The sequence below is a fragment of the Palaemon carinicauda genome, chromosome 33 (genome assembly GCF_036898095.1).
Source record: "Palaemon carinicauda isolate YSFRI2023 chromosome 33, ASM3689809v2, whole genome shotgun sequence".
Taxonomy (NCBI): domain Eukaryota; kingdom Metazoa; phylum Arthropoda; class Malacostraca; order Decapoda; family Palaemonidae; genus Palaemon; species Palaemon carinicauda.
This window is the reverse complement of record NC_090757.1, coordinates 47,918,079-47,934,933: the sequence shown is the minus strand read 5'-3', so window position 1 is coordinate 47,934,933 and position 16,855 is coordinate 47,918,079. Positions and strand designations below refer to the sequence as shown.

Here is a 16,855-nt window from a genome sequence, read left to right as displayed (position 1 = left end):
GGCTTGAGCCCAAAAAACGGATTTTGAGCAAAGCGAAAAATCTATTTTTGGGTGAGATGGCCATGTCGTCCTGATGGACCCGCCCTTGCCTTTCTAAGAAAGGGCTGTAGGACCCCTCCCTACATACAGTATCTGTAGCACCTCGTGTACGCTACAAGGAATACAGATGGCGCCAGGATTGGCGCCAGGCACGTATACGAATCGGATGTTAGGGAGCCTTGGGAGCGGCTCCCCCTTTTTCTTTCCCGAATTCGTTTCTTGCCAATCGCCTCCTACGAGACGAAATCTCTGTCCAGGATGCAGATTGCCATGTGGCGTGTCAAGAATACGTCCTCTGATATGTCGCGATATCCCTTTCAGGAGGGATATTCGCTCCAGGAGTTAGAATTCTGGTACCTTAAGGTAAATTCTCTGGGAATATCGCCGTAGTTGTAATATACCCTAGGAAGCTACCCTATAGGAACTTCCATCAGGACGACATGGCCATCTCACCCAAAAATAGATTTTTCGCTTCGCTCAAAATCCGTTATATATACAGTATATATATCATCGTCAGCCGTTACTAGTCCACTCAAGGACAAAGGCTTCAGACATGTTCTTTCACACTCGTCAGTTTATGGTCTTTCTATGCCAGTCTATATCCGCAAATTTTCTTAATTCGTCTATCCATCGTCTTCTCTTCCTTCCCCTGCTTCTTTTCCAATCTCTAGGGACTTTTCTTACATCTTGTTAGAATGTCCTCTTCTTCAGGTTGCTCTCGTAACCCTGTTAATCTTGTTATTGTTTCTTAGTGTTACTCCTATCTTTATTCTTTCCGTTGCTCTTTGAGATGTAACTAGCACGTTCTAAGGCTTTAATAAGGCTCAAGTTTCTGATGCATAAGTAATACCGGTAGAACTATCTGATTAAATACTTTTCTTTTTAGAGAAAGTAGTATTTAATGCTTCCTAATTTCTTTTTGTTTACCAAAAGGTCTCCATCCCATGCTTATCCTTCTTTTAACATCGGTCTCATGTCCTGGGGAAGCACTTACTGTCTGTCCTAAGTATATATATAGATTAACAATCTCTAGAGGTTTAGTTTATAACCCTTATATGTTGTCTCTACATTTTCTCTGAACCTTATTTATTTTACTCATATTCATATTCAGTCCTACATTTCTGCCTTCTTTATTCAAAGCTTCTATCATCTTTTGTAATTCCTCCCATGATTTACTAAATACACTTATGTTATCTGCAAGTCTTAAGTTGTTAAGGAATTCCTCATTAATGCCAAGGCATATTTTCCCAATCTAAATTCTTTAAAACATCGCGGCATGCTGTAAATAATTTATGAGAGATGGGAACTCCTGGTCTAACTCATTTATCAATGGGTATTTTCTCATTATTTCCATACTGTTTTAGGACTGCTGTACTTTCTTGTATAGATATCTTCAAATTTTCTCAAATATGATTCATCTATTCCTTGTCTTCGAAGGGCTTACATTATCGCTGAAGTTTTGACAGAAGCATAAGCTTTCTCTTAGTGTATAAATGCCATACATAGTGGTTTGTCATATTATAAATGACATGTATAAATATATATATATATATATATATATATATATATATATATATATATAAATTATATATATATATGTATGTATATATAATACTGTATATATATATATATATATATATATATATATACACATATATATATGTATATATATATATATATATATATATATATATATATATATATATATATATATATATATATATACACGCACATGCAAGATGTTGATTTGTAATCATGTTTATATTCATAATAAATACAAATAAGAAAATACTCTTTTAGGCTAGTATAGATGAACGTGTACTTAATGCGACCCTGCGAAAACCCATTAGGCTACTCGTAACCGATAGCGCCCTCTAGATCCCCTCACGCCAAAGCAGACGATTGATAGCATTTATCTGGAGAAGGTCATTAAGTCTGTTACTTACGGGAAAGTCGGCTGTTTTTAATACCGGACTTTATCGCCCTCTGTTGACCCAAGCTTAATGGCTTGAGTAAGGCAAGCGGTGTTGTGACGTAAAAGGAAAAACTCATGATTTATTCGCCATTTCCCTTTAAATGTATAGATAGGTTGCCCTGCAGTCAGGTGCCTGTATGTTGCCCCATTATGTTGAGGATATGGATGAGGAAATTGAGAAATGATTGGGGTTTAACCCAACATGACATGATGAAATCCACACCTGTTAGAACAGTTAATGTGTCTTGTTGTTAAGTGTTGATGATTACATTTGTCGTTAAAGGGAGGTCTTGTAGACTAGAGATAATCTCCCCTATATAATACAGAGGTAGTGTGGGAATATATATATATATATATATATATATATATATATATATATATATATATATATATATAGATAGATAGATAGATAGATAGATAGATAGATATAGATATATATATATATATATATATATATATATATATATATATATATATACTTTACATATATATACATACAAATATATATATAAATATATATACAAATATATATATATATATATATATATATATATATATATATATATATATATATATATACATACATATGTATATATACAAATTTATATATATATATACAAATATATATATATATATATATATATATATACACAAATATATATATACAAATATATATATATATATATATATATATATATATATATATATATATATATATATATATATCTTTCCTGTCATGTTGAGGGGAGAGAGAGGATTGTCATAACCTGGGTGGAGGTACCCCGAGAGGTACACTCGGAAACCCCAATCTCTCACAAATTGCCAAATCCGTTGGTTGTATTCAGGAAAGGGGGGTGGGGGTGGGGGCTGGAAGGGTTAAATGTGTGTGTGCGTGTACGTGCATATCTGTATAAACATTGGGTCGCGTACACTAGTGTATTAATATCTAATGTGTAGTTACAAATTCTGATATTTCATAAGTATTTCTTATTAGCTTCGATTAAACTGTCAACTCCTGATCCATTGACGTCATTCTCATTGTCACTATTTAATTTGGATAACAGGTTTCTCCACTCTCTCTCTCTCTCTCTCTCTCTCTCTCTCTCTCTCTCTCTGTTCTCAGACGTCAAATGTCCCTTGTGTTGACATAAGAATCAAGTTGTGTGTTTAGTTGTTGGTTAAAGTTTGATAAAACTGTAAACTTTATTTTTCAAGCCTTCAAGCACTTCATTTTGATAACCCCTTTGCCATTTAAAAGCAAACCCAATATTTCAATTCTTCATCTATTTTACGTAAGATCATCGAACCCTGTAATCAGTGACCCATTAATTAAATTCTTTATACTTTTTTATTTATAAAATGGTTTGTCTCTCGAATTCTTTATTATTAAAAAATGTATTTAAAAAGTTTTAGGTTCCACCTCTCTTCATCATAAACGTTTATAATTTTTTTTTTCAATTTTTTATCCGTCCTTTTTTCTTATGAATTATATTTATTAATCGTTTTTTTTTATGAGTAAACTCAATTTTGTCAAAGCTAATCATGTCACTCAATTGTTATTATTATTATTATTATTATTATTATTATTATTATTATTATTATTATTATTATTATCATTAGCTAAGTTACAACCCTAATTGGAAAAGCAAGATACTATAATCTCAAGGGGGGGGGGGGGGTCAACAGGGAAGAAAAGCCCAGTGAGGAAAGGAAATAAGGAAATAAATAAATGATATGAGAAATAATAAACTGATGTATGCCCATTTTGAACAGTAATGATTATGATAACAATAATAATGATAACGGTATAAAGGGTAATAGTTAAAAAAGTAATTACATACTGTTTAATTTCTCTTGTTGAAATAATACGAATACAATTTGTTTCCTTAGAGAATATTTTTCTCTTGTTATTATAATATTAATTATTCCTTTCTCTCTGTTGAATATATCATTGATAATAAACATATTATTAGTATTATTATTATTATTATTATTATTATTATTAGCTAAACTACAACACTAGTTGGAAAAGCAAGATGCTATAAGCCCAAGAGCTCCAACAGGGAAAAATAGCCCAGTGAGGAAAGGAAATAAGGAAATAAATAAACGATATAAGAAGTAATGAACAATTGAAATATAACGTTTTGAAAGCATTAACAACATTAAAACAGTTATTTCATATATAGACTATAAAAAGATTAATGTTATCCTGTTCAACATAAAACCATTTGCTGCAAGTTTGAAGTTTTTAGTTATTTCAATAATAATAATAATTTCAATAATTGATTATTATTATAATTTTAATTATTTTGATAATAATTTCAATAATTCTAATAATAATGATAATTTTTATAGTTTTGATAATTTTGATTATATAATATTCACTTGAGGCCAAATAAAACACATCTCTTAGTGTCAATTTTAATCTCTATTACCTATAGATTATTCTTGAACTATATTAACATATCACAGGAATGCTATTAACATAATCCTCTCTTTTATCAAACTACAAATACTATGATGAAAGCGAAATCACAACCGGATTGGTTCATACAGAAGAAACAAAACAAACTCTTCTAGTGCCTTGTGTATATATATACATATATACATATAAATATACATATATATATATACACAAGAAACAAAACAAAAAACTAAAGTTAGACTAAATAGCAACCAAAGAAATTAATGAGACTATAACATAAAAAGATCCTCCACCACAAATGAGAAATTTACCTGAGAAATTTAAGATAATTTCCTAAATTTATGGCGAGAGTTTCTTCTCATATTAATCTCCAATGTTAAAGAAAAAAGATCTGTGTGTCGTTAAAACTTATGTTATAAACTAAAGGTTTTGCAAACAACCAAAGGTAAGCTGTAAAAAATAAAAATTCTTAAAGGTTGCGTAGTTATTAGACATTGGAAGTCTAATCAAATGAGCATGCTGTCGTTTAGACATTGAAACTGATGCTTCATCTATTTTTTATTTTTTTTTTTATTATTTTAGACATTACGGTCTATTATCGTAAATGGCTAAATATAACTGTACTCATCACGATGTTGTCACAAATAATTAAAAGAAATCGGTGTTGTAAGCATTAAGACTTTGCGTAAATACCAAACTGGTGTTATAAACAATGGATGTTGGTACATATATTTCAGCCTGAAGATGCAAAATGACGACGTATAAAAACAATAACAATTTTCGCTGGAAATACAACTCATATACAACGTAATTTGTATTATGCATTTACGTCCTATTTTGGTAATGTAACATTTTCAACCATTTTTTTTCGAGAACAAAAAAAGCTTTTGCTCAAAATGAAAAACTAAATTTAAAAATACAACATAAATGAGAAAACGAAATATTCAGCTCGCAAGTGATGCCAACGTTGATTTTCTCCTAGAAAAGATAATGATTTTTTATTTTTAGATTATTTTTCTCTCATTTCGTCAAAAACTTATATTTCAAGCAATAACGCGTTTTTGGGCAAACGAGAGTGCGTTGATTAATTGTGTTTATAAAGAATATAATAGAATGATTAGTTGTATAATTTGAAAGGATCGACAAGGGATTGAAGAAGAAGAAGAGGGAAGCAATGTCCTTTAGAACTTTTTTGAAGTAGGTTATAAGTTGTTTAATATATACATACACACATATATATATATATATATATATATGTATGTATGTATATGTATATATATACATATACATATATATATATATGTATGTATGTATATGTATATATATATATATATATATATATATATATATATATATATATACATACATACAGTATATACATATATATAGTTTATACAGTGTATATATACATACATATAAATGTACTATATATATATATATATATATATATATATATATATATATATATATATTTATATATGTATATATATATATATATATATATATATATATATATATATATATATATATATTTATATATGTGTGTATACGTGCATGTTTGCGTGTGTGTGTGTGTGTGGAGAACAATGATTATTGATACATTTCGCAGGATAATGGAAGTGGCTGATTCAAATAGGTATTCAAGAGTTAATAACTAGGTGATTTAAAGTCAGCAAATGTTACTCACAGAATAGAAGGAAGATAGCAGGGTACGTGCAAAAGATATTGAAGAGAACTTCATGAATCTGAAATTTGGAATGTATTATAGGATTGTTGAGGTAGGGATCCTATAGAGAAGTGACGTAGGATTCTGAGCCTATGAAAAATGTAATATAATGGGGAAAAGGGCCTCAGTATCGAGAAAGCGCTAGAGTGCTAAGGGGATTCAAGATGCAGGTTATGAGTCTTTTGCGGAGGTGTATGAAACAACTGTGGATTTACTGTAAAAAGGAGTTCTTCCAGGAGTTAATAGCTGAATGATGAATGTAACAGTCACTAATTTACTGGCCTCTTTTCTAGGCCCATGCCATGTTGAGGTATTATATGTAAGTGTGTGATTGATAATACGGAAATGTTAAAGAAATTTTGAAAGGGGAAAACCAGAGCAATGGGGTAAATTTTATAATGATCATATGCTTTTATCGCATAGGATTTTATCAAAATAATGTAAAACTTGAAACATATCTATATTAGAATAAGCGAATTTATGTAGACATTTGCTATTATGATTTCTGTAAGCATATTTTCAGTAAATATTCATTTCAAGTGTCTTACTATATAAATTACAGTATCTATTGAGAAAGGTAAGGTGAAAAAGCCATTGTTCAACGGTTATAATTGATTGTTCTTCGATATAGATTGTCCAACAAATTAGTTGCCTTTGAAAAGAATTTTTTTTTTCTTTTTTTTTTAGATCCTTTTTGTTTCCATAAACATATATCATTTCCTATCAGAAGGAAAAAAGCTAATCCGTATCCTATACCGTAAGCTAATCAACATTAAAGTATACATTCAAGTCAGTTATCTCTGAAGAGCAAAAACAAAACTGGTTCTAAAAAGCTATCATTCGTTAACTTCAAATTTCTTTAAGAATCAAATAATCATATATTTAATTCAAGAGAAATTTTTCAAAACAAGTTAAGAGATCGAAAAACTTAAACAGGACATTTAATTTTGATAGTTGGTTCCGTAAGAAGTTCAGAATTAGTTTTCCTCCTGAAATAATGATTAACCTCAAAGAAGACACTAGTGCTTGTTGATTCGGATTCCGCACATAACTAATCCCTAAAATTTCAGATCTTTCTTCAGCTGCACTGTTATAAATTTGCATAAAAAACGCTAAATGTCTAACAACACTTATTCCAGAATTTTTACCGTTTTAAACGGATATATTGACGTAAAAGAGTGATATTACGGTCACTAACCCGTAACCGATAATAACAAACTAAGGTAAAATTACGGTCGCCTGTATTTACTGAAATTCTGTTGAGAACAGTATATTTTTACGAAGATTTTCCGATTAAAATCACTGTTTTTTTTTTTTCTTACAGATAATTCCAGTAATCAGTTCTGGAGGATTTAGAATAGTTTCCATTAAACTAAAGAGTTTTTTTCAGACCAATTCTTATCCACCAATCCAATGCTTTTCATGCCATTCTTTAATCATTCCTAAATATTTCAGATGAATCATGTCAACTAAATTAACATTATAGATTCATTACCAATCTTGATAATTTCATAGAAATCTATATGAAGTATTCTCTATCTATCATTTCCCAACATTTCAAACTAGTCCCTATAGAGCATACTGTGCATTTCCCACCAATCTTGAGCATTAACATCACTAATCCTCATGATTCTATCCAAATGGTTTTAGGCATGTCATCACTACAAAATCAGAAACGGCTGGAAATAAATTCTTCGTAGCCAATTCCATTTATAATTCAATTAATTAGAATTTTCACAGTAGAATCTTGAGCTCAGAAACAGCTGGAAATAACATCATAGCCAATCCCTTAAGTTATAATCCAATTAATTAGAATTTTCTCGGTAGAATCTTGAGCTCAGAAACATCTGGAAATAACATCATAGCCAATCCCTTAAGTTATAATCCAATTAATTAGAATTTTCTCGGTAGAATCTTGAGCTCAGAAACAGCTGGAAATAACATCATAGCCAATTCCTCAAGTTATAATCCAATTAATCAGAATTTTCTTGGTAGAATCTTGGAAACAGAAACAGCTGGAAATAACATCGTAGCCAATTCCTTAAGTTATAATTCAATTAATCAAAATTTTCACGGTAGAATCTTGAGCTCAGAAACAGCTGGAAATAACATCGTAGCCAATTCCTTAAGTTATAATTCAATTAATCAAAATTTTCACGGTAGAATCTTAAGCTCAGCCGTCCGGCGATGACCTCTGGTGTGTTTTCTCAGCAAGACGAGGTCATGCAAGGTCAGACCTCGCCAGGTCCTGAGGCCCTTCATCACGTGAAGGTTTTCACAGGTGTCCACCAAGAGACGCGCCGTTGACAGGCCTAGGACGCAGTTGTAGAACTCGAGCACCTGTTCGGGGAAAGATTGGTTGAGGATCAGGATTGGATTATGCGATATCTAGGATATTAGATGTCTGATTGATTATTATTATTATTATTATTATTATTATTATTATTATTATTATTATTATTGATGACTGATTGGTTATTATTATTATTATTATTATTATTATTATTATTAGCTAGTTGGAAAAGCAGCATGCTATAAGCCCAAGGATTCCAACATGGAAAATAGCCTAGTGAGAAAAGGAAATAAGGAAATAAATAAACTACAAGAGAAGTAATAAACAATCAAAATAAAACCCTATATGAACAGTAACAACATTAAAATAAATCTTTTATATATAAACTATAAAAAGAGACTCATGTCAGCCTCTTCAACATGAAAAACATTCGCTGTAAGTTGATGTTTTGATTAGAAAATGACTAGTAGATTCGATAATGCATTTACACAGTACGATTTGCTGGCTAAAACACGGACTAGTTAGTTAACACAATAGACTCGTTACGCATAGAATGGTTAGTTTACTAACGGCTAGTAAGCAGGATATGCTGATTGATTTTTATTATATGATTCGTATAATAATAAGGATATTGATTAGCTGATGGGTGATAGGTTGATATCATTATTACTTGGTAAGCTACAACTTAAGTTGGAAAAGCGGGATGCTATAGGCCCAAGGGCTCCAGGAGGGAAGATAGCCCAGTGAGGAAAGGAAATCAGGAAAAACTACAAGAGAAGTTTAAAAACAATCATTAATATGGTAATGGGATGTTAAAGAAGTTTATTTGACTGTATAAATATGATTAGCAGTTTAATACTATTGATTGGATGGCTGGAAAGTTTCAAAATTTTGTAGCAGAAATTCGCGAAAGTCCAAATATAGAAATCAGTTAGTTGTTTGAGGTTGACTTTTATTAACAATGAGATCTGTCAATCAACTGAATTATTTCTATCTACTACTTATTTTAATATTTGCAATCCAAAATTATTTTATATCTGCTATTCTTATTGCAAGTGGCATGATCCAATTTGTTTATGCAGTTCATGAATAAAAAATTCATTGCTGAGTACAAATTTGCAACAAAAAAATTATTTTATATATTTTCTTATTTGAGCTGGAAGGATCTGCATGTTCTTTTGTTGTTTAATAAAAAGAAAATCATTGCAGAATCCAAATTTGCAAGTAAAAAGACTTTTATATACTCTTCATATAGTAAATGACAAGATCTGCTTGACTTTTGCAATTCATAAATAAAAAAAAAAATTCATGGCAGATTCCACTGCAAAACTTTAAAAAAAAAAAAAATATAGACAAATCTCTTGATACTGTAAATGACATGATTTGATTTGCAATTCGTGAATAAAATAATCATAGCAGAATCCACTACAAAATCTAAAAAAAAAAAGAAAGTAGACCTATCACTCAAATGCAAACAGTAAAGCAATCAAAGGACCTTACAAAGAACCTTATTAAGCCCTGACCTCAAGTCGCCTCATGCGATTATAAGAGAGGATTTCCAGCAGGTCGTTCTCCACGATGGGCGTCGGCCTCAAGACCAGCCTCTTCAACAACTGGGTTTTCTTCAGCGCCGCCACGATTCCTTGGCGCATGAGGGCGAAGTCCTTCGCCCACGCCTTCGGTCCGACTCCCGTCATGCAGTCAACCTCGAATATCTGAAAGGAGGGAGATGATAAGAGGCCTTTGAAAGGCGTTGGTCTCATTCACTTTGTTGGTTCTTTTCCGAATCGCTTTGATATTTTGCCATTCACGTGTGTTTCACTCAGTTGGTGTCATTATATATATATATATATATATATATATATATATATATATATATATATATATATATATATATATATGTGTGTGTGTGTGTGTGTGTATGTATGTATGTGTGTGTGCGCGTGTATGTGTCTGTGTCTGTCTGTGTTTATTTATTTGTCTTTATAACCTTCAAAAAAAAGTTTTTTTCCTTCATTTCAATTATTATGATATTTTGAAATATTATCATTACTATTATTATAATTATTATTATTATTATTATTATTATTATTATTATTATTATTATTGTTCCTGTTGTTGTTGTTACAGAAAGACTAAGTTGCTCAAAAGATTATTTTTTTTTTATATATGTTAACCCCATTTACTTGCAATTAAAAGCGAAATAAAAAATCAGCCAGGAAATTTTATTTTATAAACTTGGAAACGAATTTGTTTGACTGGCATATATAGGTGTTAATTTTCGTTATATTCATTTTACTACATCACGGTAGGTTTCCAGTAAAGGGAAAAATTATATACCAACAAATTAATATTTTATGGCTAATAAAGACAATGAGCTGAGTAAAATATTCATATATATAATGTTCACCTGAGAAAACAGTGTGTATTTTTGCTAGCACAATTGAATTTTTTTTTTTTGGGGGGGGAAAAGGTGAAAGTGAGTTATTTGAAAATGATTATCAAAATATCTTTCGGTTAGTTTTGTGTTAAAAACAGTTGTTTGATAAAATGCGAGGAAACTGTCCCCTTACTTCCACACACACACACACACACATATATATATATATATATATATATATATATATATATATATATATATGTGTGTGTGTGTGTGTGTGTGTGTGTGTATATATGTATGTATATATATATATATATATATATATATATATATATATATATATATATATATACACTAATATATATGCACATAGATATATATAAATATATGTATATATATATATATATATATATATATTCTCTCTCTCTCTCTCTCTCTCTCTCTCTCTCTCTCTCTCTCTCTCTCTCTCTCTCTCTCTCTCTCTCTCTCTCTCTCTCTTTCCGTGCCTGAGAAGGAAATACGTAAATATATATTATAATGTGTCTCGTAATTATATTTTACTGATATATTATATATTCTTCATGGTATTTCTTTCTTGTTTCAGGACAATAATAACGTACAACAAAATATAACATTTATAATATCATGCTTATTCATAACTGTATTTTATCATCAGTATTATTATAATCACTTTCGATTTTAAACTTATGCACAGGAAATACAGCAATATCTTTTGTTCATAATGCTTTATTTCATATGATATTTTTGTTAGGAAAATAGAAGAATAATGTAACCAAAGTATAAGCGTTTACTTAATGATTTACTGAAATATTAACCTTTTCCGGAACATTTTCTCGAACATTTTCCCAGATAAAGCAGTAATTCATCAAGAAAATTACGTTAACTGCTAGTTTGAAAATCTAGCCACATTCATTCTTTTATCAATAAATACGCTATATCTAACGACTTTTTTCCGCTAATTTGGCGAACGCTACAATCTAGTTGCGGTCTATTAAATTTCTTATTCCTGATCTAGATATTAATATCTGGCACCGTCGTTCAATTAGTTCTTTATGCATCTTCCCATAGAGTTTTCATAACTCTGACCATTCTTTGCATTCAGATTTTTTTTAGACAGTACCATCCTGCTTGTAATAGTAGGTATGCAGTTAATTCATAGAGTCAAGCCCTCTCCATCATGAGGCTCTATACTACACAGTATTCTAGAAGTTTTATTCCAGCTATGACCAAATTGTTGAATGGCCTTCCTGATTAGGCAGTTCAATTTGTGGAACTTCAAAAGTTCAAACATGCAGCAAATGCTTTTACATTGAACAGGCTGACATAAGTCTCTCTCTGTAGTTTATATATGAAAGATCTATTTTATTATTGGGACTGTTCCTAAAAGATATATTAATTGTTCATTATTGTTCTTGTAGTATTATTTCCTTATTTCCTTTCCTCACTGGGCTATTCTTTCCTCTTGAAGCCTTACGGCTTATAGCAGCCTGATTTTCCAATAAGGGTTATAGCCTAGCTAGTAATAATGTAACAATGGTCACTCACGGTCAATATCCTAAAAATTTCCATTAAAGAAACGGTAAATGCCTGGCAACATTTATTCCATGATTTTTACCGTTTTTACCGATATAGTGACGTAAAATATAATAACCAAGTATGGTAAAATGACGGTCGCCTGTATTTTACTGAAATACGGATGGGAACAGTCTATTTTTACGGAGAATTTCCGATTAGAATTACGTTTTTTTTTTTTTTTTTAAGTGTATGTCATCAGATAACATCAAAGTCATTAACATTCCTCTTCAAAAGCTACTTGAGGCAACAATAGAAAATACAGGTTGATGAACATTGATAGTTTAATGTTAAAGAACAATGAACAAGATGAAAAAATATTCAAGTGTTGATCAATTTTCTTGAGCCCAATTCGTGGAATATTGAGAAAGTACAATAGTTTTACATCGGAGAGCTGTTAAAAACGAACTAGGAAATTTAGTTAAGTTTATCATCAAGAAATCAGTATCAAGGATTTTGGGGATTAAATGGAAAATGTCATACAAAATTCTAGCATCCGTGCGTAGGCTCAATGAGGTTCGTCAAACTATTTAAGAGTAAGTGTCTGGCTGTTTAAACTTATATTTCTCTTGATAGCTCAGTTGGTAGAGTCCTCATAGGCATGGTTTCGGCTGAGTGGCACGAGTTAGAATCTCTGCCCAACCAGAAGCTATTACCATAAATGAATTCCAGTGGATATATATTCCCAAGGTAGAACTCGGTATCAAATGCCATTGTGGTTGATTTTATATATATATATATATATATATATATATATATATATATATATATATATATATATATATGTGTGTGTGTGTGTGTGTGTATATACATATATATATATATATATATATATATATATATATATACATATATATATATATATGTATATATATATATATATATATATATATATATATATATATATCCGGTAACGCACAGCCCTCCCCGTCCCTTGGGTAGGGAAGAGAGGAAGTAGTCGTACACTGATTAGAGATGTGCGTGCATTTAGCCGTTATTTTTAACGGGTTGCGTACACTATAGTAATTTTCTTTTAGCGATGCATATTTGCACCGACTCGCGGCGGTGCCCTTTTAGCTCGGAAAAGTGTCCTGATCGCTGATTGGTTAGAATTATCTCGTCCAACCAATCAGCGATCAGGACACTTTTCCGAGCTAAAAGGGCACCGCTGCTAGTCGGTGCAAATCTGCACCGCTAAAAGAAATTGACTATAGTATATTTAGATAAATGAAGACGTCTTAGAGTTGATTTTGTAGCTAATCTTATGATGATTAATCTCATTGGCCTTCCATGTAGAAAAAACTACTGTTGGTAACAAGAAAAAATTACAGTTCCCGTTTGCCCGTTTGTCTGTTTATATATATATATATATATATATATATATATATATATATATATACATATATAAGAAGGCTTATTTAGTATAATTACCATTTTATAGCATTATTTACATGAAAGGTTGGTTCTGCCAGAAGCCCTCAGTGAAAATCTGTCATAATAAATGTTGATTTTAAAAGATTTAAGAGCTTAGATTTTAAAGAAAATTTACGGTAAATGTTTTATGCATTGTATAAAGTTTTAAAGAAGAAAGTCCGAAGTGTATGGAAGATCTCAACAGAATCGATTATATAGTTACTACGGGAGCGCGCATGTGAACAGCAGAACACCCCCTTCCTCCAATGGTCTAGCAACCCCCTACCCAGGGTCCCCCTTCCTGGGTCACCGATTTTCATTTCCTGGCAATATACATCGATTGCTCAGCTACGTTGGATAAATACTTGGGCTTCATTTACCCAGTCCTTCGTATGATGATATTGAAGATATTTGTTAAACGAAGAGTAGAAAAGCAAGTCATGCATAATTAAGTAGACCAGAGTAAACTCGCGTTGAGTCGCACCGGTTTTTTTTTTCTTTCTTTCTTTTTTTTTGGCATCGTGAGGATAAACTAGAAGTCTTGAAAAAAACAGGTAGAATATTTAAACGTTTTCCCGGTTAAACAGAAGCCCGACCACAAACGCGAAGAAAAGCGTATACAGAGATTCGCTCGGTTTCGAAATCATTCCGAAATAATTTGGGATTTATTTTTCGCAGGTCTCTATGGGAGATGGTTATATAAAAGAAAAGCACTCGTTGGCATCTCAACCCCGTGCAGATGCCATTTTTGCTTGAGTATGGTGCTAGGTAGGTCTAGAAGACCGGTATGTTTATGTAGGTACTTTAGGTAGGTCTACGTTAAAATAATTTTAAATTAAGTTACTTTCACCTTAATTATATAATAGCCACAGTAAATCATAAAAAAATATATTTAAATTCATATCTTAGATATTTTCCTCACAAATACAACGTATCTAGAAACATTAGAAACCGAGTTCACCGTCTCACCCGACTTATGCGAACCCATTTACCAGCCACTAACAAGAATTAAATTGCTATTAATTATGTGATAACAGTTTCACTATGAATTGCAGTTCATAAATCAACACTATTATAAATATTTATCAATTATCAAGCAGCCATTCATTATCAGTCTTCGGTATGTGTGCAAACAACACCCATACATATACATACACGCATACAGTACCCCCCCTCTCTCTCTCTCTCTCTCTCTCTCTCTCTCTCTCTCTCTCTCTCTCCATTTCAATTCCCCCAAATCTCGTGTCCATCACCGTCACCACGCCGCCACTTAACCGACAATGGAAACCAGCTTCCCATAAAACCGGGTTGCTTTGCAAGCCTTCCAAAACACGTGATATGTGGAGAGAGAGAGAGAGAGAGAGAGAGAGAGAGAGAGTTGGATCTTAATTCCAAGAATTTCGGGATCCAAGGGGAGGGCCCCAAAGAGAGAGAGAGAGAGAGAGAGAGAGAGAGAGAGAGAATTTTGTTTATTTCATATTAAGACCACGGTTAGATCCAGTTCCTATTTTCTTAATACATATGTAATTGATTTTCATGGTAGATCTCTCTCTCTCTCTCTCTCTCTCTCTCTCTCTCTCTCTCTCTGTAGCACCACATATAAAATTATAAAAAAAGAATATTTCAGCTTATACTGCATGTTTACCAAACCATAACTTTATTCAATTGTTCTGTAGGCCTAACCAATTAAGCATTGACTACTGCTTCCTCCAGACCCAAGTATTCACGAATGAAGGAAAATACGAACAATGGAAAAGCTTAACTATAAAATAAATCCCACCGAGGCAGCAATTATTATTATTATTATTATTATTATTATTATTATTATTATTATTATCTTCGTGAAGCGAAGTTTATGCTAATAATTTATAGACTGAATAAATATTTTTAGAGGGAGTGAACATAATTGAAGTACAAATCAATGATGACCGTAGGTGTTGTGACGCCAAATTTCATAAAACATTTCACAATGTATTTTTTGTTTTTTATTTACCCTTATGCATAATTTTTACGAAGTACGTAAAGAAATTCACAGAATGTTTGTATATTAGCTCATGTTTGTACCCGCACGTCTATATTTAAACATCAAACCGGCAAATGTTTATGTAAGCACAGAGGAAGTTATTTCCCAACCTCCTTTGGATGTGAAATTTTATACGCTCCCAATGTTGAGTTATAGGAGGATGCTTATCACAAGTTTTAATAGTAATTTGATTATATTTAACTCTACGTGCACAACAAATGCACAAGCGTTACTTATCTGCGTGTACAAAGGTGCACGATTGTGTTTAAAATGCACGTACTTCTCTGCGCGTACAAAGGTGCACGAATGTGTTTAAATGCACGTACTTATCTGCTTGTACAAAGATGCACGAATGTCTTTAAATGCACGTGCGCAAAGATGCCCAAGCGTTATTTATATGCAGGTGCACAAGATGCACGAGTGTATTTATCTACACGTGCACAAAGGTGCACAAGCGCTATTTATGTGCATGTGCACAAAGATGCATAAGCGTTATTAATATGCACTTGCAAAAAGTTGCACGAGTGTATTTATCTGCATGTGCACAAAGATGCACAAGCGCTATTTATATGCACGTGCACAAAGATGCACAAGCGTTTATTAATATGCACGTGCACAAAGATGCACAAGCGCTATTTATATGCACGTGCACAAAGATGCACAAGCTTTTATTAATATGCACGTGCACAAAGATGCACAAGCTTTTATTAATATGCACGTGCACAAAGATGCACAAGCGTTTATTAATATGCACGTGCACAAAGATGCACAAGCTTTTATTAATATGCACGTGCACAAAGATGCACAAGCGTTTATTAATATGCACGTGCACAAAGATGCACAAGCGTTTATTAATATGCACGTGCACAAAGATGCACAAGCTTTTATTAATATGCACGTGCACAAAGATGCACAAGCGTTATTCATATGCACGTGCACAAAGATGCACAAGTGTTTATTAATATGCACGTGCACAAAGATGCACAAG

At 31.8% G+C, this 16,855-nt stretch overlaps 1 pseudogene; it reads right to left on the bottom strand.

Moving 5' to 3' along the window:
* Positions 1 to 8,177: 8,177 nt before the first annotated feature.
* Positions 8,178 to 16,855, bottom strand: part of LOC137626319 (uncharacterized) — a 13,678-nt pseudogene continuing 5,000 nt past the window's right edge.